The sequence below is a fragment of the Propithecus coquereli genome, unplaced genomic scaffold (genome assembly GCF_000956105.1).
Source record: "Propithecus coquereli isolate 6110/MARCELLA unplaced genomic scaffold, Pcoq_1.0 Scaffold2, whole genome shotgun sequence".
Lineage (NCBI taxonomy): Eukaryota > Metazoa > Chordata > Mammalia > Primates > Indriidae > Propithecus > Propithecus coquereli.
The window spans coordinates 10,483,619-10,509,363 of record NW_012144966.1 but is presented as its reverse complement, the minus strand read 5'-3'; positions in this window follow the sequence as shown (position 1 = coordinate 10,509,363).

Sequence of the window (25,745 nt, the reverse complement as noted above, 5' to 3'; positions counted from 1 at the left end):
TTAGGTGGTGGATGGGTCCCTGAAACTTCAGGTGAGTCCTTATCCTCTGCCACAGCAGAGGCAGGTTTGGGAGTGTAGCTAGGTGGGGCTGGGTTGAATAAACTTACCCTTAGACTCCACAAAAACTGGCAAGGTATCTGCTTTAGCAGGGGTCAGAGGTCTGCTCCCAGCTTTTGAGGGAAATCCACCAGGGAGGGGCTGAAGTGGTAGCAGAGAACCAGAAAGTCTGCTTGTGGAGGCAGGGCCATCTGAGATTCACAATCTAGCAGTCTGGATTGGGCCTCGCTCCTCTACACTCTCCCCTGCTCTGCAGTTTCTCCCCTGGTGGCTGCCGGCAGACAGGAGCTCATCCAGCCTAGCTCCCCACAACTGTGATGTGGGCCAGAAGGTTTTCTGTCCAGGATCCCAGCCTGAGCTGAGAGTGTGGCCCTCTTGTGGTGGGAAGGGGGCCCTGCAAGCATGCCACAGCTAGGACCCACTGCACTCTCCCCCCGATCTGCCCATGTGGGCTCCCTTGCCTCCTGAGACTCATTCATAAATCCCCCCTCCATGCCTCTGAGCACTGTGATCAAGACCTGGGGGTATGGGATCTGGCCTGTGGACCTGCCCCTGTGTCCCCAAAGATCAATCCCTGACCATGCCAGGGAGAAGTGTTCTAGACCCAAGTTGCCCACGGGTTACCCAAGCAGGTTCAATGTCCCTCTGCCTTAGGGCATGCCCCACTCTGAAGGAGTCTCCAGGCAAGCAGCACGGAGGGTGGGTGGAGAGCAGGGAGCTCACAGTCCAAGCACTCCTCCATCTGCTGCAGGACTCCAAGTGATAAGGTCTGATCCTTACTCTCTTTGGAAGCCTCGTATGGTGGCTCAATTGTCTCTCTTGGCAGCCACAGGTCAGGGAAGGGAAGGGGAGAAAAAGAGTCTGAATGCAGGAAAGCTAACACTCTGGTCATGTCTGTCCCTCACTCTGGAAGGCCTCGTGCCCAGAATGTCCAGGGACTGGAGTCAGGCAGATCACCTGGGACCCACTAGACCCCTATGGCTCCTGCAGTCTGTGCTGGAGTTGGGAAATGTCTGTGTAGGAAGGAGGAAGAGAAACCTGAGGAATTGAAGCTCTCTGAGGAGATAAAGGTTCATGGTGGGTAGAGAAGCAATACGGTGTCTGCTGTTCATGCTCCATTCTGTGGAGATGGGAGGCACGCCAGGGGGCCTGGAAGCTCCCAGCTCATTGGCAGCAGTATCTTTTGGAATTATGTGAGTAGGAAATCTCTCCAGCAGCTCAGGAACCCGCTGATGGTCAGAGATGCAAGGGAGGGGGAAAGAAACCACTCCACCTGCCCTTTTCACTGGACTCTAAGCCTCTGAGCAGTTGATCTGTGCTGATACCTTGCTCCTTCCTGTTCTGATCCGTAACTTCCTCCCATGGAGTCTCCTGAAGGTTCTGGTATGCTTCCCTCAGATCCACATCCAATCCCTGTTTGTCTGTTTGTTCATTTTTTCTCTTTCCTCTAAAACTTCTTCTTACTGAGATGCTCTGGCAGCTGGTGTCTCTGGTCAGCCATCTTGCCGAAAGCCTCTTTTAGCTTATTTATATTGGATCTAATTGATCATGTGATTAAGAAAACTTACAGCTACGCAGAAGTTATGTTCAGATTTATTTTTAACACGCACATGCACAGAGACAAAAGAGTTATATACTTATATATACCAGGAGTTTAATTCAGAACTGAATGACCAGTATCGAGAAAGCTAGACTCTACTTCCTGGCACAAATTTATTGGCAATTTTTAGCTAAACTTCAGAGTATGCAGTAGTGAATAGTTAGAAAAATTTTACAAAGATTAATCCTTCCATAATTATGGTTCTAAACCAAATTCTAAATCAACTGGTTATACTCATTTAGGATTACATATTAGTTCTCCCGGCTGTTAGATGCAGTTTGATTGTCTTGAGAATACTTCAGGCATTTGCAAGGTAGAAAACCTGTTCTGATTTTTATTAATGAAGCTTCCATCCTTACTGCTGACAGCATAGGTTAGATGACAAAGACAAATGAAATTTTCATTGAGGGCAACAGAAAGAACAGAGATGATGTCATTCCCTTCTGTTTTCTTTGAAATTGAAACACATTCCAATGAATTTCAATTATAATGCTAAAAGGAGTCTTGAAGTGAGGGTGAGAAGTGCTTTACAGCTTTTCCCCGGTGAATAGTTAAGAGTGGAAAGTTAAGAGTGGAAAGCTTTTTCTGTTCATCTGATTTTCTCCCAGATTGGCTACTAAATCTTTTGTGTATCTATCTCCAAACTTTTTACTGTGCACCTTATATGTGTAAAGTGTGCTATAGCTAAGGTTATGCATATTAGCTAGTCTCTGTCCTCAAATAGAACAAAATATTCAAATAGCTATAGTGCCTAGTAAGCCATAGTAATTCCAATCATTCCAGCTACAACGTATTAAAGGTGACAAAGAGGAAAAGAAAGTATCAGGTTGAGGAAATTTTTTTTTTTTTTAAGTTTCATGGAAAGGAGACATTTGAATGTCAGTAGAGATTTGACAGGGAGGGAATGTTGAGAATATTTTAGGCAAAGGGAACAGCTTGAGGGAAGATATAAATGCCCAATATGTGCTTGGGAGTTAGCCAGGGGGACAGTTTGTCACTCAAAAAAGGCAGGAGAATAGGGTGAAATACCACTAAAAGGCCTGGTTGGCCCAGATCATGAGTGATCTAGGATGCCAGGCTGAGGAATGTATATTTCATAGGCAATGGGCAAAGACCGAGGGCTGGTTTTGGTTGTAAAATGATGTTCTGGAAGTGCTTCTTTAAGATTTAGTGGTTAGTCCTGTCCTGTAGAGGATAAATTTGAATGTGGAGCACAGCTAGATAATACTATAAGCTCAGGCACACCTACAAAAGTAACAGTCAGATCTGAGGTCAAACTTTGTAACCAAGTAGTTATATAACTTGGGTCAGTCGATTAACCTTTCCGGCCTCTATTCCCTGATCTAGATGACCTTAAAGTTGTTTTCAGCAATAACTTGCTACGATTCAATGTAATGCAGAGCCTGGGCTGTACAATGGAAAGAGGAATGGAAAGTAGAAAATGAGCATAAGGTGTTTAAAGAGGTAGATTCTATTCACGTTTGTCAACGGGGCCCCTAGTGACATTTTGGGCTCCCAATTCTTCAACGTGAGGGGTGGTTTCAGCATGCAGATATTTTAACATTTCTGGTCCCTACTTACTAAATTTGCATAACACCTTCCAGCTGTTGTGACAATCCAAAAGTCTCATATATTTCTAAATTTTCCTAGAGGATTATGATCACTGGGCCTTCTCAACCCACCATCACACCTATAATAACTATTGCCAAATATTTTAACTAATATTTGGATATGATAGAGAACTGAAAGATTGCTAGCATTATTAACAGCCATGGAGAAGTCATGAGAAAGAGCTCTGTTGTTGGAAAAGGTTATGTTTTATTTTGGAAATATTGAATATGAGGTGCCAGTGGGATAGCGAGATACCCCACTTGTATGCGGGTAGTAAGGAGAAAAAAGGGGGAAAAACCTGCCTCGACAAAAGTTCAATAATTTATCATTTCAACCCTGAGAGACAAGAGTTGTTTCTTGTTCAGATACTCAGATATATTATTAAAGAAAAGGAGATGTTTTGGCCTTGCTGGAATCTGTCTGATCCACTCATTGTGAAACTTGTCTCAGAATTTTTTTTTGAACTTCAAAGGAAGCAAAAGAAAATGACCATATCTTGAACACCTATGTGAATCAGATCCTTGGCAGGCATTTTACGTATGTATTGTTGCTGTGTCACAGAGAGAATTAGCATCTTACTCAAGATGACACAGATAAGTACCAGAGATGGAAGATTCAAACCCCAGTTCTTGCCCAGCTCTAAAACCTGAATTACTTTCCCATTGCAGTTTGACAATTAATTAACCTGAATTTCAAAAATCCATGGTGACATGCAAATTGATATTGTGTATTCATGCATTATGTCTCCAAGTCCTTCTGCTGCACAGGGTTTAAAACAGATAACTCTGGTGGGAATTCCTTACACCATGTTAGGAAGGTTGAGTTGCAAACCAGTCTATGGATAAATCCCATCAGGGAATTCTTGCTCTAGTTTGATCAAGGGTAGTACTATTTATACTTGTTTGTTTCATTTACAACACCTCTCCAATGATGGAAATAGATCCCTTCTGAACATTGTAATGAAAATCTCAGAGCAGAGTATATATCTCGAAGTTATGTGGGACTGTTTTCCCTAAGCCTACTCTTAAGCACAATGACCATTTGTTGTCCCTTTGTGTCCCTAAGTAAGGGTTTATTCTATCTTCTTTCTCCTTGACTATACATGCTGTTAATGTAATTCCTACATCTATATGTGATGCTCTAGAGGTGGCACTGAGCTCCTTGACTTTTGTCTTTAATTATATCCGACAAATGTTTTGAGAACACTTCCACTCACCTCTACTTGCTATTTTGTATTAAATTCTTTCTCTTTGCCTTCCTTTCTTAGTCCTCCCTACCTTTATTTTCTTTAATCATGGCATCGCGCAGCCCACACAAGGCTAGATTTCAAGACTCTTGGTTCTGATATCTCTGATGCTGTCCTGTCACCTGGAGCAGTGAGTGAATTTGCTTTCTTTAGCTGTAAAATTAGCTGCCCCCATGTTATTTTTTTCCTTTTTTTCCCTCCAATTTAGTCTTGGTACTGACTATCAGATGTCCTGTAAGCCACAGGCCATGATCTCTGTATATTGTACTTCACTGGTGGACAAGGAGGAACATCTGATGAAAGTAAATTGATGTGAATGACTTAAATCATTCTATATATTCCCATTGATGGTTAAAATTACAATCTACTTTCAATGTTTACCTAACAATACTTGGTTGCATATATAATATTACCAACAAATTATATATTTCAATATGATTATACACAGGTTGCAAGTTGGCCAGGTTGAGTTCAATTGGTCGATAATTTCGCTTCTGTTTTGTCTAATGGTTTATTGAGAAAGATTTCTCTCCCATTAAGTAAGCTCCAGGAAGAAACAAACATCTGTCTTGTGGAGGGAGGGGGTCCTGGGTGTGTTATAAAGTACCCAAAATGCAGTAAACGATTCAATGAGCACATGTTTCTTTAAGGATATTATTTAGACCTGAAAACATTTATGTGGTCCAATTAGGGAACAGAAGAAAAATAGCTGTTTTTGTCACATGGATTAGTCCATATGAAGATTTGAAGACAAGGGAAAGAAAACCAAAATATAAGTGTTCTTGCTTTGAGAAGTTATATACAATATGTGATTATATCTTACTTGTTAACTAGAGTGGGTGCAATCAAGCCCTAGGAAATTCAGCAAGGTTTATATCTGAACACTTCCTAATAGCTCCACTTTCCTAAAAATAAGCAGAATTCTAAATGAGAGCGAAAGCAAAGATATTCCTGTCCTTAGAGAGAGGTAGCCCCAAATGACTTTTAATTGAAAGAAGCTCAGTGTAGCTGCTTTTGCTAATTCTATCAAGTAAAAATTCTTTGATCTTGAGTGATAACTAATGTGAATATATCTATTAGTTAAATCTAGATATACCAGCATATATTATACTTTATATGTATATACTTTTAATCATTTGTATTTTGACTTCTAGCCTGTCAAAGAATGATGCATATTTATGTCTCATTGCAAGTAACAGTTTGTACCTTCTCATTGACTGTTAATGCAAAATTAATCTAATTAAGATATCTCTCTAATGAGTTTTGCAGTGCATTTTCAATAAATAACTTCTGATGGTCTTTATGCGTGATCATAAGATCTAGGAAAAATCAATATGATATTTCAGATACGCATTTTTCTAGGAGAGATGTAGTCTAGCAAACGATTTTAAATGTGTAAGATCAGAAGTTAACTCTCGACATTAACCTCTTAGGGTTGCAGTAGTAACACAGCAGTAAATTCTCAACTACTAGTAGATACATTATTATTGTCATTGATAAATTATTTTCTATGTATCCATGCCCCCAAAATACATCCTAAATATTAGCCCCTGGTTGTTGGTAAGGCATCCAATATTTCCAGTTGCCTCGTCCTTTGGGATTTAAGTAAAAATTTGTGTCAAAACCTCTGTCCTAATATGTGTGGGGATTCAGGGTGTGTGGATTGGGCAGATTGACATATTGTTGGACATTGAGATTCTACATTTCTTCTAAAACTTGAATTGTCTTCATGTCTCATAGCGTTTAGCTATTCTGGTCTCTTTCCCCTGTGTAACCCAGTTATAAAACAAAACTCCTTTCCTTGATTAGTTTAACATACCAGGGTGGGTTGGGGGGAGGGGAGAGAGAGAGAGAGAGACACAGAGAGAGAGAGTCGTGAACTTGTATTAAATACTTTAAGAAAATTTGAAGATTTTATCTAAGTGTTGCATTCAATTTGAGTATTTTCCTAGTGAATGTTAGACATTTCTACTGCCATGCTCATCAGTGGGAATGTCCTGCTAGCCAACACTTCTGTATCCTCCACAACTGCACCATGTGGAACAACCTCATATCCATCCATAGAGTCCAGCTTCCCTCCGTTTCTGGGCTCCTTCCCCTCTTCCTCTTGACTGCCTCCAGGAATGAAAAAAATATTATGCAGAGCAACATAGCTCTTTTTGTAGAACTCTTACAGCATCCTAGCCATGTTCTGAGGGCTATCACAGCAGAACCAATATAGATCCATATGTTATTTTGAGAAACAAAATAAAATTCTCTTTTCTCAGATAATTTTGATGCCATCTCTGAATGAACAGGTTTTTCTCCCCAGACTAGTTGTGTATTTCCCAAGGTTATACAAACATATACATGAAATATATACACACATATATTTCACTTTCATTCCATTTTTATTTCATCCTCTAGCATTTTATCCCTGTATAGTTAATTCCTGCTAAAAAATGTAAATGTTCATATTTTCCTAAGCTTTATTTAAATTACCAACTTGGTGATGCTAACACTTGCTTTACTATCATCTATTTTCTCCCTTGCATTTAATGATTGAGCATTCTGCTGCCACTTCTCCCCACCATCTTGTTCTTCCTTAATCCTCCCGATTTGGATTCCATAGCTACCACTCTGCTAAAGGGATTCACCAGTGCTCTACTTCTAGGAAAATCCTTCCTTCTTGTCTTTATGGAAACTTTTTTCTTCTTGAAGCTCTCCTCCACTGGAGTTTCTCCAGCATTTGGCACTGGTGGTTACCCCTACTTGATTTCAAATTCTTGTTTTTCACCATCCTACATCTTTTTCCCACTTCCTGTGATTTCATTCGCTAAAATTCTTTTACTTCTATTCTTACTCATAAAGAACTCATCCATTGGTTTTGCTCCAACTAGTACCACTCGCCAAATCCACATTTCTAGTCATGATTGCTCAACATCTCAATCTTGCATTTCAACTCCCTGAAGATGCTACTTAAAATATGAAACACCCAACTCATTACTTTCTTGGACAAATACATATTGTACATTATACTTATTTCTTTATTGTCACTATTCTTGTCTGATAAATTTATTCTACTGCCTTTCTTCTTTCAAATTCATAAGTCCAATGGACTATTCCTTTAACTACCTAATACATTTCTTAAATTGAATCTTCTTCTCCATTTCTGCAACAATCAATGTAGAACAATGTAGCTCATACCTAATTACTACACACTTTAGTCTTTGCATCTTCCTCATCTCTAGAATAATTTCTCATACTAATCAGTATGCAAAATTTGCTACTTAAATTTTTCATTGTATACACTTAACCTCCAGTATCTTCTCACTCCAATACAGTCAGCATACATTTACCCGTAGTTTTGGCTTTTTTTTTTTTTCCCCTCAAGTGCAATTTGAATCAAATCACTCCATGTGATCTGGGATTAAATTTCTATCACCATTTTGGTCTACTCAACGCAGTGTAAGGTCCTTTTCAATGGCTCTTCTTCAGCAGGACAACTGGCCTCGGCAGTTCTTATACATGTCTGCTGCTTATTACCACCATCATGGCATTTTTCCTGGAATGATCCTTCTGTGCCCCTCACTCAGGATGACCATTTCACTAAAGCTTTTCTCAAACAGCTTACTTATTACTTATTTCAAACAGTCTATTCTGAACATAGGGCCACTTTGTCCCAATAGATGGATACTTTATAGATAGATCTTTCTTCTGCACATGAATGTAACATACCAGATATGATCTTTATGAAGAATAACCCTTTTGGATTGCAAACTCCAGGGACAAGTAGTGTGTTTTCTCCATACTTTTTAAACCTTATTACATCAAGCCCAGTGATGTGCATCCAATAGATGTTAAATGGTAGGCGAGCTATAGAAATAGGCAGCAATATATTCTATATGATGAGTCATTAAGAAAGTCCACACTCTCTCCACTTATAACCTACTACCCTACTCCCCAATTTCTCTTTCTTTAAAGAAAGAAAAAAAGCTCAATTATTAAGGTACAATAACTGAACAGAGCCATGGAGGAGAAAATACTAAAATCTCTTTTCATTCTGAAGCCCACCCAAACTGAGCAATGGAGAGGTGACACTCTGCCTCAGCCAGCATATCTTTAATTTCTCCCTGCTCCAGTTCCTATTATCTCTCTACTGCCACAGCTGCATACTACTATTGTCAGTGGTAAAGATGAGACATCTCTAATTAGAGGGCAGGGTAAATTGCTTTTATCTACTTTTAACATGCTTTTACATGGCACCTGGTACACAAGCCTTAGCTAGGCAGCCATAATTTGAAAAGCAAATGAATGCTCAGAGAAATACGATACGTTTTTAAAAGAAAATTAAATATATAGAGTAGCAAAATCAACATGCTGGAGACTGCAGAGTTTTAGAGCTGTCAGAATCTTGTGTGCCTATGTATTTATAGGGAATTAAAATAAGCAATCAGAGTCCATGTACCCTGCAGAGTCCAGTGGTCTTTATCTTTCTTTTTCTGTTGGAAACAAATGGTGAGATTTAAAGTCTAGAAAAATTATCAATGCAAGAAACAGACCAATGATCTCCACTTGAAAGTCTCGAAGAGTAGACTTTTAGGTGAAAGAGAAAAAATTCAGCAGAATCTTTCCTGACTCATATACACCTAATCATCTTTATAATAAATAAATCTATTGTGTATGAATTTCTGTTTCTGGTTTTGGATTTGAGTTTTATATTTTTTGCAGTCCAGAACATTTTCAAAAACCAAGCAATTTATCAGTGTTTGAAAAATAAAACAAAGAGAAACCAACTACAGTCAGATCCATAGTGTGTTGGAAAGCAATACCATTCAATAAAAATATCTGACATTTATTATGGCTTGTAATACAGATTCCACAACTAGTAGAGCCTGAGTCATATACAAACTCCATGGGCTCCTCTCCCTCTGATCATTATCAGCAAAAATGCACCAAGTATTTTCCTCCAACAGCATCCATCACAGTAGGACATGTGCTCTCTGCTCCTTGCCATTATTATAGCTCTTCCTCATGCATATGTTCTATTACTGCTATAGGAACTATGGTATTGCCCTCCAAACTTTATTTGCTTATTTTCTTGAAGATTGCCTGATTACTGCCTATAACTTTCAGGCTGTAAGAACTGGCAGCTCTAAATAATAACAGGGCTACACTGTTTATTTATTGCTGCTTTGGAACAGAAAACCAACTGGAGTCCTTTCGTGTAGTGGGGATGAAGGACTTTTAGCTAAGAAAAGCTGGCACTGTAAACACAGTGGTTCTGGCAGGGGAGCTGCCTGATTAGGGATCCCTAGTTTCCTCAATTCCCATATGCAGGCATCTATATGCATTTAGAGCTTGTGAATTTTTTCTATTTTCGATATACAATGAATGAGAGGGTATAATTTAAAGGGCTAAAGCAAGAGGCATATTTTAGAAGTATCTCTAATTTAAATATTTGAGCCATATGCAAGATTAGAACATGTGCTTCACTGCATTAAACACTGCTTAGAATGTACCAATTCCTGCTTTAGTATTTGTAGTAGTCATTAGCATGGTTGGTGAAATAGTTCTCTGTCTTCCATGCACGTGATAGGATTGCATTTTCTGGCTTTCTGTGCTTAGGTGTGCCCCTGTGACTATTATTGTTCAATGCTTCATGAGTGCAAATGACACCTAATGGCTAATGTGAGACTTTCCCGCTTGTGCTCTCTCTCTCTATCTGCCCAGGCAACAAATAATGTTCAATATTGTGGCTAATTGATCAGCTTAGATCCTAGACTAAAAACAATGTGAAGAACCGAGAAGCGACCCATGTTGATCACATAGCACAAGCAAGAAATATAGTTTGTTGTTGTTTTAAGCCACTGAGATTTTAGTGCTTCTTGTTATTGCAGTACACTCCAGCCTGCCTTGATTACTATTATTATTCATTTTACATTCTTAGCATAGATCCACCTACTTTACGTGTCTATATTTAGCTCCCTAAGCACACTTTGATCATAGCACTTAACCACCTAAATTGCATTTACATTATCTCTACTCTTTATTAGTTTATTATTTTCTTGAGAACACAGACATCTCACTCATCTTCATATTTTCAGCCCTTAGTACATTGCCCTTATATTGCAGATGCTCAATACTATTGATTTGAGCTGAATTCAATTTACCCAATGTTGACGTTTCAGCCCCGTGCTCAAATGGTGAATGAGCTACAGTGACAATTACTCTTAAGTAACATTATTTGGATATATGTCTCTGTTAAAGTTAAAAGAGGCAAAATGATGAAGCTAATCAGTGCAGCAGAAAAATATGTTAAATTTAGAACGTTTGGGTTAGACTTCTGGTTTTGGCTGTGTGACACCTGATAATTTATTTTGGCAAATATTTATTAGTTGTCCACTTACCATATGCCAGCGTTCTAAACCTTGAACATACTAAGAGTATTAAGTGTTCTTGAGGAATTAACAAGGCCATGGCAAGTCACATAGTGAGCTACATTTTTATCCTCTTTGATAAATTAATGACAATAATATCTACTTAGTAGAATTCTGAGGTTTGAAGGACATAATACATGTATATGTTTTTTTAAATTTCAATGCATTTCATCAATGTGCACATAAGATATTTTTATCTGAAAGTTTTTGAATGATATATTTTTACCAGTAATTATCTGCACAAATGTGTCATAATTCAATATTCTGGGTATTAGATGACTTGTTTCTTGTGACAAATTGGGACCCACAAAGAAATACCTTTTAAACCATTTAGTAACCATTATGCAATTTTAGATGTGTTAAGTTTAGAGAAGACTGTGTATGTTAAAAAGCAATAGCAACAAACATACCTTTCATTTGGCAGAATGCAATTTCTAATTTCCAATTTTAAGAAAGACAATTGTTTCTTTAAAAACAACACTAATTTACTTGTATATCCACTATAAAACAATAATTGAGAGTGGGAATTATGTAGGAAAAGAAAAGAATGGTTGTGGCTACCAGGTGGCACAAACTGTTGCAACCTCTGGTCATAAAATTATTTTTCCAAATGTTTATGAGATGTTCAATAAAGAATTACCTAATAATGTTTTATTTATTGTGCTTTATAAATATGTCATCAATAATTATCTTTGGCTTTCATTCACGTATTCATTCATTCATTCATTCAAAGAAATATTGATCTGAGTGCCCATTCTGTTCCAGATGTTGTGCTGGTCCCTGCAAATACAAAAGTGAATTTCATATCATTGCTTCCTTCAATGAGTTCATGATGTCTTGCAAATTTTTGCAAGTACAAAGAAATGTATTACCTCCTGAAATTGCCTGATAAAATAAAAAAACTGTAAGATGAAGGCATTGCTCTGAACAAGCCTAAAATCTAGTTGGATACAAATGAAATGACTAGGTATTAATAAGTAGTATGTCTTCCCCATACTTTTAAAATCTTATTAGAAGTAAAAAATGTTGATTACAATTGAATAACCAGAAATATTTTCTGCATTTATTGTATAGACTATAGAGCAAGGTCAACTTTACACATGAGTGTAAAGTGTCCTCTGTAAGAAGTGGATGTCTTACATATTTAAACTCCAATGACAATTTGGAAAAAATGACCTTCTATAGAGATTTTAAAAGATTTTCCTTTTCTCTGGGATGGGGAGTCAGTAATACAGCTTCGCTGAAACTCTACATAAAGAATAAACTGCTATGACACTGTGAAGTGACAACCCTTGGTCAAATAGAGGTTGATCTAGGCTCCAGCCGGGGATCCTGGCAGGGGATTTAGGCAAGATCAGAGACCCTTCAAGATCCCAGGGCAAGATGAGGGCCAGGAGCAGTTGTGTCTGCCTGCCAGTTTATTCCTTCTAGAGATATAGCAATTTACAGGTGAAATGGATTTGACCCCTGCTTAGCTCTTTATGTGAGTCCTGATTGGTTAAACTATTAGGGTGTTCTCCTTTTGCCAAAATTATTGGTTCAGAAATGGATTTGTGAGCTAGGCCTAAGCCAATCAGTGATAATATTCTCCTGGCTATAGGGTTTGGTTCAGGGAAGGGCAAATGATTTGAATTGCTCTAATCAGAGAGAAGCATAGGACTTCTGTTGGGTGGTTAGAAAAAAGAGAAGGTATCTCTCTCTCCCTGGATGTGAACTAGGAAGCACATAACTCTGGAATCTGCTGGCAGCCATCTTGTGACATAAGAGAAGCCATTTTGAGAGTATGGGCAACAGACAGAGAAAGGTAGAGGCAAGAGAATGACAAAGAAATGGAGCCAAAGACCAGTGATACTGTGAACTCTGTATTTTCTTTCCACTAATCTCAAGACAAATACTAATGTCTTGTAAGGACAGCAGCATCATGGATAAATTAGAGATACGCTGATTCAAGTCTGAGAGAGGAGAATGGTGTCACTCCCCCCTAGCCACTGTTACCAGCAAAGTGTAACTATGTGCACCAAGAGGGCCATCAGCTGAAGAGAGAACTACCCGATGAGGCGTCAGAGGAACTGCACCCAGCAACAAATACAGCAGCATCTAGAAACTGTCAGAAATATCTAAGTGACACCTGGAAATGAGAAACTTAGGATGACAAGGTTTGTGGGATGTTTTTCACCATAAATTGAGCTGCTCAAGATACTATTACAGAGAATATAATTTTCAATCCACTCTCAGGTGTACAATGATAAGTAATCTGTGTACTTCCTGTAACTCAGGCTAATATGTGTCTTTTCTTCCTGGCCAAAAATTTAATATAGTCAACTCCAGATTTTCTTTTTTTAAGTAATTTAAGGATTCTTTGTTCTTTTCTAAACATTTCCTCCCTAACTGTTAAATCTTCTTTATGATTTTTGTTTTATTTTGCAATGCTTTTGATATTTTTCTTTAATATTACTGTATTTTATAATATTTAGCAATATTTTTACACAGCACTGTGGAGTGGAAAGTGGGGAGATTGTGGTCTGGGGTCCATTGAGATCTTTGGGTATGAACATTCCTCTCACTGGGATTCTGGTGATGTGGCTGCCCTCCAGAAGCCTCCACTAGTTGCTACCCACATTCTGTTCCCGTGTTTATGGCACTGAGGCCCCAGAGACTGTCCTTTAGCTTCTTCCATGCTTTCTAAGTTTTCTTCTCCCCTTCTCCTCTCTGGTTCTCCTGTATTTCCAAGTCTGGGGAGAATTAGCTTTAATTTTATTTCTATCTTCTCTCTATGCCTTAGGAAAAATGAAACTGGTTATAAATGAATATTTCCCCAAATCCATGGCTTATATAACAATTTGGGCTTTGTGTCTTAGAAAGTTGAGAATTAATACCATTTTCTTTCTTTTGCATTTGTCTGCACCTACTTTTCTGTAGTGCTGGAGTCCAAGGTTGAGTTTTTGGGAATGGGGGGTGGGGAAAGAGAGAATGGATTGGGGTGAGCAAACAAAAGGATTACAGGGATTAATAAACATCTTTGGCAAATATTCTACTATTGCAGTCTATATGGTAGTAGTACAAGATTTATACAACACACAGCAATGCTAAACTGTGTGTCATAAAGATAAATGTTCTAGAATGTCTCAGAGAAGGAAGAATTCAATGAGATCCAGGAACTCAGGAAAATTTACATAGAAGACCTAGGAGATCAGTGAAATGATAATAGACAAATCTAAGGGTGGGGAATTCTAAGTTGGGAGAGCAACAGAAGTAAAAATACAGACAAGGGAATAAATGTGTTCTGGAAAAAGTGAGAAAGTTCTCACAAGTGTTGGTAATATTTCGAGCAGCGTAGAGGAAATTAAGACAGCACATTCATGTTTGATTGTGAAAGATTATGAAAATGAGGCAAATTGAGATTTGATGAGGTAGAAAATAAGGATGTATTTGAGATACAATGAAATAATAGCTGTTTTCAAGGAATGGCTATAAATGTTGTCTAGTGACCATTCTTGTCATAGACTTACCCTTTTGTGAATACATCGTCCTTAAAAAAACAATCTTTAAGGAAGGGGTTAAAGAAATGGCAAGTGTGGACAGGTTACCCAAGCCTTTTTAACAGATGTGATTCTGTCCAACTTCTGTCCGGTAAGGACCAGGGTGAACTTGATGTCAGTCATTTGGAGCAATATTGTATCATTATGATTAGACTCTGACTTTCCCATTTGATTGGTCCTTTAATGGCCTAAATGTGTAAGTGTTCCCCCAAACCTGTCTGGTGGGCTCAGCCAATTCCTGTAATAGGGCTATTCTGCACAGCTATACCTATACAACCATAGTGGCTGTCCTTCTGGGAGCCTGAGGTGTTGGTGTTCTCTCTGGGTAGCTTTTATACACAAAGCATTACTCACTAATTAATTCAGTTTTAAAAATTAACATTCAATTTTTGAAGGCATAAACTCTTAAACCTAGTTCTTCCTGGATCTATTGAGTTCAACTTATATTAACATATATTATTGTATTTTAACAATCACTGCTAAGAGAGCTTTTATAACTTGAGTAATTCATCTTATTTAAACATTTTGAGCTGCCCGTATAAATTTAAATTTTTATTTCCTTTGTAAGTATTTTATATTTTCTGATTGAATAAAATTTGCCTGAGTCGTTAAGTAATACTTGCAGAACTAATACATAAAGTTTATGGATATGGTGAGTCTTAAGACATCTTAAATATTACAGTACTTTTGGAAACATCAGAGTCTCAACTTTCAATGAAAAACAGCAACCTAAATCCATCACTCAATCACATGCTTAAATTGAAATCTGTTAGATACTTCAATGGGCTACATTCTCTTAAATATTATAAGTTATTAAAATATCAAAAACATAGATTATTCCTTATCACAAGTTAATGAAATTATGAGTTTGATTTGGTTCATCATTTCTCCATTTAACTCCATGTTTATTTTCCCAGGATTAAAAATAATCTACTTAGGAAACCAATTGTGTCATTCCAAATAACTTGGGGTTCCCTTAGACTTGCCTTCTCAGTTAACCAGAGTTGCTTATCAATAGGAGATTGTGGCCCATGGGAGAGCAGGGGCTGCAGACCTCTGGGGACATTGTCCACAAGATTAAGAAGGACAGATAGAACTACAAATGTAATCTGATTTTGGGTACACAGTAAAGTCCCATTTCAACAAATTCTCCATTTTACTTAAAGAAGTTGGCAACCCACTTTAAAATTTTAGGTAACTTCCTGCATATTGCAGTTGAATTTTTAAAAATTTCTTTTAAAATATATCAGATTATATTTAGCATTTTTCTGCATCCATATCATACTTTCTAGGATTATTCTAACATTTAAATGACAATACCAAGTGGCAAAATGTTGTCTAACCAGAGTGTAAGAGAAAAATTGGCCCTCATTAATATTTCTCTAACATACCTATAAACCCATTACACATTATTCTCTGTTGTAACTCAATGAATCTTGGCACTATCATGGTGAACAAAACAGTTCTTGTCATCAAGGAATGTAAGTCAAGTAAGGGAAACAGACAAGCAAAGAAAAATTTGCAAGCCATATATGTAAGTGCTGCTCTAAAACTAATGGGAAAGGAGACCAAATCTTCTCTTGGAATTATCAACAAATTCTTTCCAGAGGAAACACTTTTGATTGTTGCCTTAACCCTTCACGTCACTTTAATGCTTTCCACTGGGGCGATGCTGAACAGTAATTCCTGGAGTCCAGTTCTGGCTTGGTAGCTTCATCAGTATCCCTGGGAACTTGTTAGAAACCCTGACTTATCACTGCAGACCTACTGAAGCAGAAGCTGTAGGGGGAAGCCCTGCAATCTGGGTTTAATAAGCCCTCCATGGCATTTTGATGCTCATTAAGTTTAGGAACCACTGTACTAGAATAACAGTAAGCTGGGTAAGGTTGATCTCAAATTATGTGCATATTGAAAAAAGGCTATGTTTCCAAAGTCAAGTTATATATGGGATGTAAACTATGAAGAGTTTTGTGGATGACTGCTGATTCCTCAGTGAAGACTACAAATTCTGGTTTGGGGTACTGAAATCCATTGTACACTGTTTGAGGGGAAAAATGGTGCCAGATCTCTCAGATGATCGCTGATCAAATATATTGCATTTAAATATCCTTAGTGATTCTGAATTGGATGATCCCGGATAACCTGTTGCAGGAGATAAAAATCTATTCAACAAAGGTCTTTTTTTTTTTTTTTTTTGAGACAGAGTCTCACTGTGTTGCCGGGGCTAGAGTGCCGTGGCGTCATCCTAGCTCACAGTAACCTCAAACTCCTGGGCTCAAGCAATCCTTCTGCCTCAGCCTCCCGAGTAGCTGGGACTACAGGCATGCACCACCATGCCTGGCTAATTTTTTCTATATATTTTTAGTTGTCCAATTAATTTCTTTCTAATTTTAGTAGAGACGGGGTCTCGCTCTTGCTCAGGCTGGTTTCGAATTCCTGAGCTCAAACAATCCACCCACCTCGGCCTCCCAGAGCAACAAAGGTCTTTGAATTATGCTCTTTATAGTAAGTTTAGTTCCTAAAAGCGCAGACTGAAAAGTAAAACAGAAAAGCTACTAATTTACTGGATGTTTTTCTATTGGGGAAACAATAAATAGAGGTAAGAAGAGCAGGTTTTCCACAGGACAGTAATTCTTTTAGTGCAAAATCACTCTGGGCTAATCCTGCGTTAAATCACTAAGATCTACTGCATGAAGGAATGAAGGCACCAAAGAAAACTCAAAAGAATCCCAAACACATGCAAAATGATGACCCTCAACACCTTCTGATTTATTTAACAAATTTCAAGTCCATCAAGATCAAGGTCCTTGATGCAGAGGGTTCCCTCTTCCCTCATCCATCCTTGGTGAATCAGAACAATAGCACTAAGATTTAGTGTAAGAAATTAGGTTAGATGAAGGAAATAACTTGCCCCTGCTCCCAGATCTAAGATGGTCACTTAGAACCTCAATGGTTTCCCCCCAACATTCCCCAGCCTTATGAATAAGACAGGAATTTGGCAACCAGCTAGTACTACTTAACTCTAGATTTACTCAGTGAGGTAAGGAAAGCTATTCAGAAATTTGGGAAGAAAATGATAAGGATCCTACTTTTTTATAATTAATTAACTAAGATAACATTTTCAAAGTCCATTTATGATTAGTAATAATTCTAAAAGAGTGAGTTTGGTTTCTAAGTCTAATGCCCCTTTTTACCAGGACATCTTGACGTTTATGGATTAAGATGATGTGATTATGATTAAAATTAAAAGTTATCTTTCTTTGAAACCCCCAAATATCCATTTATGTATCAAGTAGCTGTATTATTGATTAGATTTACTGGTCAAATCAGTAGGCCTGCAAATCTTCAATGTGGAAATAGACCGGGGTGGAAAGACAGAGGTGCTCCTGTGCACACTGAGGACGAGAGCTTCTCTGGGTTCAGCGTGAAAGTTTACAAGTAGATGAAAGAAAGTCATTTCAACTCTCTTCCTACAAGCAATTTCACTATTGCACTGTTTAGATGGCATAATTTTAATAGGTTATAAAATCTGAGATGTTAAATAATATTTACCAAAGTTTAGAATTTGGCATTTGTTTTGTGTTTCATTGGGAAAGGTGGGGCATGTTGCTTGATTCAGTGAACTGACATTGGGTTTTCTTTCATTTAGGGGCTAGGTCAGGAGGACAAGAAAAGACAGTAAAGTTTTGTTTCCACCTTGAAAGTAGAAAATAGAAGCCATTATAAATCTTGTCTCTAAACCTTGTTTAGACTGCAGCTGATCAACTGTTTTTCAATCTAGTTGTAGCATATAAGCATATCAAAGAGCAAAGAGGAGATTTTCATGAATAAACAGGAAAATCACTTTTATGTTGTAAATAGGGAATTCTGCACCGTCATATAACCAATCTTTCCCAAAATGTATCAGATAAATGTACCATACATTAACATCCAACATAAGACATGCACAATAGCTTATAACATGCACTATAGGTACTAAAGAAGTTAGTCTATAACAAAATACAGTATCTTTAAGTTATAGTGCCTAATATAATACATAGCAATTAATTTGTTCCACAATGGATGATACATAGTGAAACTTGCTGTTGCTCCTATAGTAATATTTTAATAAAAACGACATAAGAGTAGACGTCCAAACTAAAGAATTTTGTCTGAAAAACTTATTGAATGACATCTTATTCAGACCTAGATGGAGCTAGATGGAAAATATACCAGATTTCTTCCAATGTCTCTCTCAGATGGAATTATTTCCCAAAGAAAGTCACCACTCCCAAAGTAATATTCTTCTTTGCCAGTCAGTCCTCTTTCTGGAATGTCAAGACTACTTCAATTCTTGCCGCACCCTAAATAATGGATCCCTGTAGCTTGCACAAGCTCATTCTCAGTGCAGCCGGAGCTCCCAGCCCTTCACATCCTTAAGCTGAAAATTAACAGCAATTTTTCATTATGACACTGGGACTCCAACTGTGCACATAAGTGCTTCAGAAAAAATACAGCATGATATGATTTCCGTACATCTATATATTTTTTGAGGTTTCGAGAAACCCCAGCATTTTTCAGATTCCCTTATGTAAATACAATGATACTCTAATAGAAGGGGAATTATCATTATATTTCATTTCAGATGTTTAAGAAAGAAAAACCTCATGGTACAAATTGGAACTAGCACATTGTTTTCTTGATTTACAGGGTTTGAAGAGATACTGAATGAATAGCCCCCCCTAATGCAATATTTCACATACTTTCTATAGGTCTGTGAAATTTCTATAATGCAGCAAAATAAGCGTTGCCTTAGGTTTAATGTCTTCTGTTTATTAGCAGAATACTGTGCACCTGCTCAAGACACCTGCACGTTTTTACTTAGCATTTTAAACCAAATTCAATCAAGTACGCATTACCACCCTGACTCACCATCCAGTACATTAAGGATTTAGGGTTCAATTCATAAATTGCTTAGCAAGATGGATGTACCCTCTCCTCTTTCTCCTTGTAGCTCCTCCAGACCCACCACCCCATGCAGAGGATTATCTATCACCGTAGAACAGTAGCTTTATCCTACTGTCAAGTGGCATTAGTAGGTTATTTAACTCTTAGGAGGCAAATCCATAAGACTCATGGTCTGTTGTTCATGAGACAACAGGAATTTTATTTGTGATTATAAATAGGCATATTTTCAAAAGGAAATGTCCATCAATCATGAGAACATGAACCTGTGCATGACAATTTTTCTTTTCATTTATAACAGCAGCTGCCAAGTCTGTTTCCTATAGGTAGCAGACAAAAAAAAAAAAAACAAAAAAAAAAAACCTGGAAGCCCTTTCTTTTTCTTCTATCTAGGTTCGGGCTTATTGTTGTTGTGTGTTTTCTCAAAATATGTGCATTTATTTTTTAAAGTAAAACATGGCACCCTAATAAAATATTTTATTTCCCATATTTGAATGTAGTCTCTCACTTCTCTTCCTACATCTTTGACCGCTCATCCTTGGTTTCATTAACTAGCTTCTGCTTTTTGGTCCACCTTTTGTATTTATTCATTCAATTTCTGCTATTCCTCCAGCACCATCGTACATGCTAGTCAACAGCATTGAACAACATAGAAAATGTTTCTTGATCTCATATAACTTATATCCCCATGGTGGTGAAGGGTGGAAGTAGAAAGTAATTGAGTGAATAAACAGATAAATAAAAACAGGAATATAATTTATCATAATGGTGACATGAAAAAAAAAATAAACAGGGAAATATGATAGGAGGAACCTAATTTGGGTGGATGTTCCAATTTCTCTTTTTAATTCAGTTCAGTTAATTTTTATTTTATTTTATATACTGACATTGAGCCAGCCCCTCTTTGATAAGGTCCACAATGGTGAACAAATCTGGCCTGTACCTTAAGAGAATTCACATTCCACCAGAAAGAGAAAGACATAAAAAAATCACAATAGACTGTGACAAGTACTATAATAAATTTCTTCTGGTCGATGAAATAGGGAAATTTTCTGATGCTGCCCAGTGGGGTGAAGGGGATTTTCCAGAGCAAAGAACAACTGAGCAGACTGTCGAAGGAGCAGTAAGAATTAATTCAAATGATTACAAATTTAAAGAGCATTGCTGATAGACGGCAAAACGTGAAAGTTTAGATGGTTTTGCACATTTGGGGACTGATGTTCCGTATTCGTAAAAAGCATTAATGTTTATGTACTAGGCTTAAGCATTTGAACTTCATCCCGAAGGCAGTAGGAAACTACTGGAATATATTTTTAAAAAGTAGAGATGAGATCAGATTTGAGTTTTAGAAAGATCATTTCAACAACTTGAATGGAGACATCATTCCAGGGGATGGCTAGGGAGCTGGATAAAGGCAGAGAGAGCAGCTAGGAAATGCTGCAGTAAGTGCAAGCAAGAGTCACAAGGGCCTGAACTGGCACAGTGTAGGCATTCAATTATATATATATGTATATGTATATATAAATGAATGCCTGAATTAAAGGAGGGCCAGCTGATAGGTGATTCACTGGCTTATTGATTTGAGTGAACTCAAGGATGGCTTGTTGTTCTAATGAAACATAATATGAGTCATAGCCTTAAGCAGAAGCTCTGCTGGGTGGAATGTGCTCACGTCCCAACTGAGGTGTTCTAGAGCAGTGGTGCTCAACTTGGGGTGCTTTTGCCACTCACAGAACATTTGGCAACGCATGGAGGCATTTTGGCTTTTCACAACCTGGGGGAGGTGCTACTGGATTCTAGTGGGTAGAGGCCAAAGATGTTGCTAAACATCCAACAATGCATAGAACAACTCCTCACAACAAAGAATTGCCCCAAACAAAATGTCAGTAGTGCCAAGATTGGTGTAGAAGAATAATCTCGGCAGGTGTGGGTAAGCCTACTTAGAACAAAACCTAAGGAACAAAAGCCACCGCATTGAAGGTGATGTCTAGGCGATGAGGCCCAGCTCCAAGACTCAAAGGGGCTTTGGCTCCAGGTCTACAAGCTTTGTCTGTGTCAGTCAAGTAATTAGGCTATTTCCCTTACCCTGATTTTCTTTCCTATGCCTTCAGAAAAGACATAGTTACAGGAGGTATTTGTAGGACACATCTCCTTGTTGACATTTACTTCTTTGTAACATGCGCACATATTACTGTTGGTCATGATGTGATGCAGGAATTTTCTAATCACTTTGGGGAAGAAAAGCACCAACATACGACATACTTGATAGACTAACACACCCAGGTTTCAAAGCCTGTTTTAAGAGTATGATGTAATCAGTTGCCAACCAGAGAGAAGATCAAAAACAGAATTAGCTTATCTGAGAAGGTTGGTCTCAATTAATGATAATAATAGCTAAAATTTATTTAGCGCTTACTAGTCATAGTCCTATGAGTTTACATGCATTGCTCACTTAATCCTTAAAAATCTTGATAAGGAAGGTAGTACAACTATTTGCATTTTGCAAACAAGGAAACTAAGACATGGGGTGGGGGGGTGGGGGGTCATGAACCTGTCAAAGTCCCACAATGAGTGAGAGTTGGAGCCAGCACTGACAGCCAGGTATCTGACCCCGCAGCACACTCGTACTCACTGCTACGCTGCTTCTGAAATTACATGCTCTAATTATTACAGTGTCACACTGTTTTCCACGTGGACCAAAAGAATCTAATTTTTCTTGGAAATGAAATGGAAACAGACACACAATGGTGTTCCCATGTTTCCTCAGTAGAATCTGTTGAAGAATTCAAATTTAGCAAGTGGGGTTAAGACGGAGGGTTTGTCATTCTCCCCCAGATTGTGAACACTGGCAGAGAGTGAGTCGAGGATTTCAATTAGTCTTAAATTGATATGACAGGGACTCCTTATTTCAATGGAATGGGAAAATTCTTGGCTGTAAGAAAACTTGAAATAAAAAAATAAGTGGCAACAGTTTCTTTAAAATTGAAAGATAATATTGCCACATGTAAGTATCGTGAAGCCTCTTTTTTTTTTTGTAGAAAACCTTTTTGAAAATGAAAATGCATCTAGTGGTGAAGAAAAATCCATATAGGAATTAAGTCTTGTTGGAACCTAACACAGCTTGCAATAAGTAAATTCTGTATTGATTCTATCTATATAAGCAAGTATAGAAACAAAGTAAATAATACAGTTATAAATGAGGTCCCTGAAGTACAAAACACTCCCAGCATTAACCTTTAAAAACATTTTTTTTTTAAATTTCCGGTCAAAGTAATAAGATTGTAGCAATTTTGTTTTGTCTCTTGCTTTTCTTTTTCAGATTATTCTTCAATAGGTTATTTCTAAAATAAATAAATAAATACAATAAACTTTTAGCAGCCTTGAAAAATGCATTTTTTCTCCCAGAGATACGAAAAGTTAAATTTCTTGAGAGAAGATGGGCAATTTTAAAGTAATTTATAAAAATTTCCAACACCTGGCATAGAGTCTTACACATAGTAGTTGTTTGTTGAATACTGAAGTTTTTGGAAAGTCTTCCCAAAAGTTTAAGGGAATTAACAACTAGTGTCTAATTTGGCATAAATGAAATATGTATGATGAAGGAGAAAGATGAAGGAAAATATGAAAGATGAAGGAGACCCCAAGAAATTTACAGGTAATTTGACTAATTTCCTGAACATTAAATGGCAAACTTGAGGCCAGTGTCTGTATGAGCAATTTGCACAAATGCGTTATGACTTGAGAGTTGCACTTGATAATAACATTTCAAATAACACTTCATAAAGCAAATTCACCCACATTATCTCACTTAGACCTCCAATGTTCTTATGAAAACATTGCTATAAGTGTCTCCATTTTACAGACTGAAAGATTCAATAACCAATCTAACGCCCAAATAGGATTTGAACTTTGATCCTAAGAAAATGAAGCCAGTATGTTTTGTTACCTCAGAGAGTTTTTACACATTCCCTCAATCCTTTCCCACACTGAGATCTGTTTTACCCTCTTATTTTTCAAAAGAGAAAACAGTCATTTCCACCTTCACTTAGACATTCTCCCACTCAAGTGTGGGAAGGAGCCTAGGGCTTCATGAAAGTAAAGAGATTCAAATCACCTTCCGCAGTTTCCTCTCATCCTCCCCAAACTGCTGTACGCGTGGTCCTTTTGGTTTTAACTATCATGAAACCAGACTCTGAGATTTATTATATCATCCAGCGATAACTATGTTTTATCAGTTTCAGAGCTTGTGGATTTTCTTTAATCACTTTCACTGGCGTGATGGGTGGAGGCATCGTTTGCTTTGTGCATCCTTATTCTACCGCGAAGACTTCCATCTTGGAGCCGGATCTCTCCAGGCCTGTGTTTGTGAGCCTGTGTTGTGGCCTGTGTTTGTGAGCACACGCCAGTACCATGTCCAGTTGCACAGCTCTGGCACTGTTAAACTGAGCAGCATCTTATTTGAAAAAGTGAGGCCAGTTACCTTCTTAGTTAACTGGAAAAGAGCTTGCCGGTTTGGGGCACTCAGTGGGTGGTGGTGTAAAATTATGGCAAATGCTTTTCTTCCCTTCCCGCACACAGAACACGTCATATATTCCCCCACTCCCGTGTACCATAGGAAACGGTGTCTGTGCCTTCAGATGGAGGGGATTTTAATCCTTTAATAACTTTACCAGGTCTAGGGAGCGGTACCTTTTTTTTTTTTTTTTTTTTTATCTTTTGGGTTATTCTACCTGAGAATAGGAAAAACAGGCAAAATTGCCCACAAAATATATGTGCACAGTAAAAATTATGACAAGAATGCTCTCCAAGATAAACACGCTGTGGTTCCATTTCCTCGGAGAATCCAGCACTTGCTGTCATACATTGGTAACTCTGGCTTACTGCTTTGAATGATTCATGAATCAATGGCTTAAACTGGAGCTGGTTTAAGAAACTTAATGGCAAATTTCCACTACAGAAACTCAACATGTTTGTTTAAAAATAAATTAAATTCTGAACCAGAGGATCCAGAAACTGTCCTATAGAGAAAGCCACCTTTTACAGAGGAGATATTTAGATAACTTGTTTATTTTAAAGCCTGTTCTTTTTAGATTAAATTCGAATTTTCCTAGCTTGGAAATCTGCATTATTAACTGTCAGCTATAGATAATACAGAATAAGAAAATCACATGGAACAAGTCAAGGCAAGACAGAAACATGAATGATTATTTCTCTTCAATTTCCCTCTTTTGGGGTAATAGAACTTTGATGTGAATAGTCGCCATACATGGGCTACAATCGGTACAGTATTTTTTCTCCTTTCAGTCTGATGATTTTATTTTTAGTAAGCAAGTTTTCTTAAGCTTTTTCTAGTGCTTCCCCCAAAGAAATAATTGGGATTACTCTCTTTCATATAGCAGTGGGAAATGACTTAAGTAGGATCAAATGCTCACTTTATTAAACCTGTGCTCAGATTCTCCAGTTGTTAAATCAAGTAGATGAGTAGCTATGGTCTTATGTTTAATACCTACTTATATGGTAGCTGAAATGCATATGCTATACTTAGTCCACTGTACAATTAATTCATAACTAACCTTGAAGAAGTATTCAAGGAGGTAGAAAATTTATAATTTGAGATTCTTTTATTTGTGAATTATGGGTGAGTGAATTTTTTTAAACCACTGGTATTAGAAGGCTAAAATGAACCTTAAAGCCTAGTCGTATTGTGATAGATTTTCATTATGAAGTGGTTAAATTTCAAGACAGATTTCTAAAATTTACGTTATGTCAAGCCAAGTCTCAAATTTTACTTCTCACTTCTTTGCTCTTGGGCTCTACTTGTGTTTACCTCTAACTCAATATGGACAGGAAAAGTCTACAAACACTTCAGGATCTTTGATTCATAGAAGTTAAATATCCAATCATATTATTTAAAGCCAAATATCAATTAGAACCATAAGAACCAAATTAAGGCTTTTCTAAGATACTATCTCTGACTAAATATTTAACACTTTTAAAATATTTAACTAGTATTAAAACCTTCAGAAAAATTCATTAGAAGGATTATTAAAATGATCTGTAGGCTAGATTAAATAGAGCATAAACTAGCATCTATTTTATAAAGGTATTTTAAAGATATTTAAAGTATAGGTTGGAAAGAGTAAAAAAAATACACTGGTAAGTTCCTTTTTCATCTTTTTGATGTTGAAAGAAGTTAAGAAGTAGGAAGTGAGTACTTCATTTCAAACTTTTAAAGGAAAATCCTATAAAATGTACCATAACGAAAAAGTAAGGTTGTGTTTTCAATGACCTTCAGTAAACCTTTCAGACAATGTAAGATTTGACTCCTT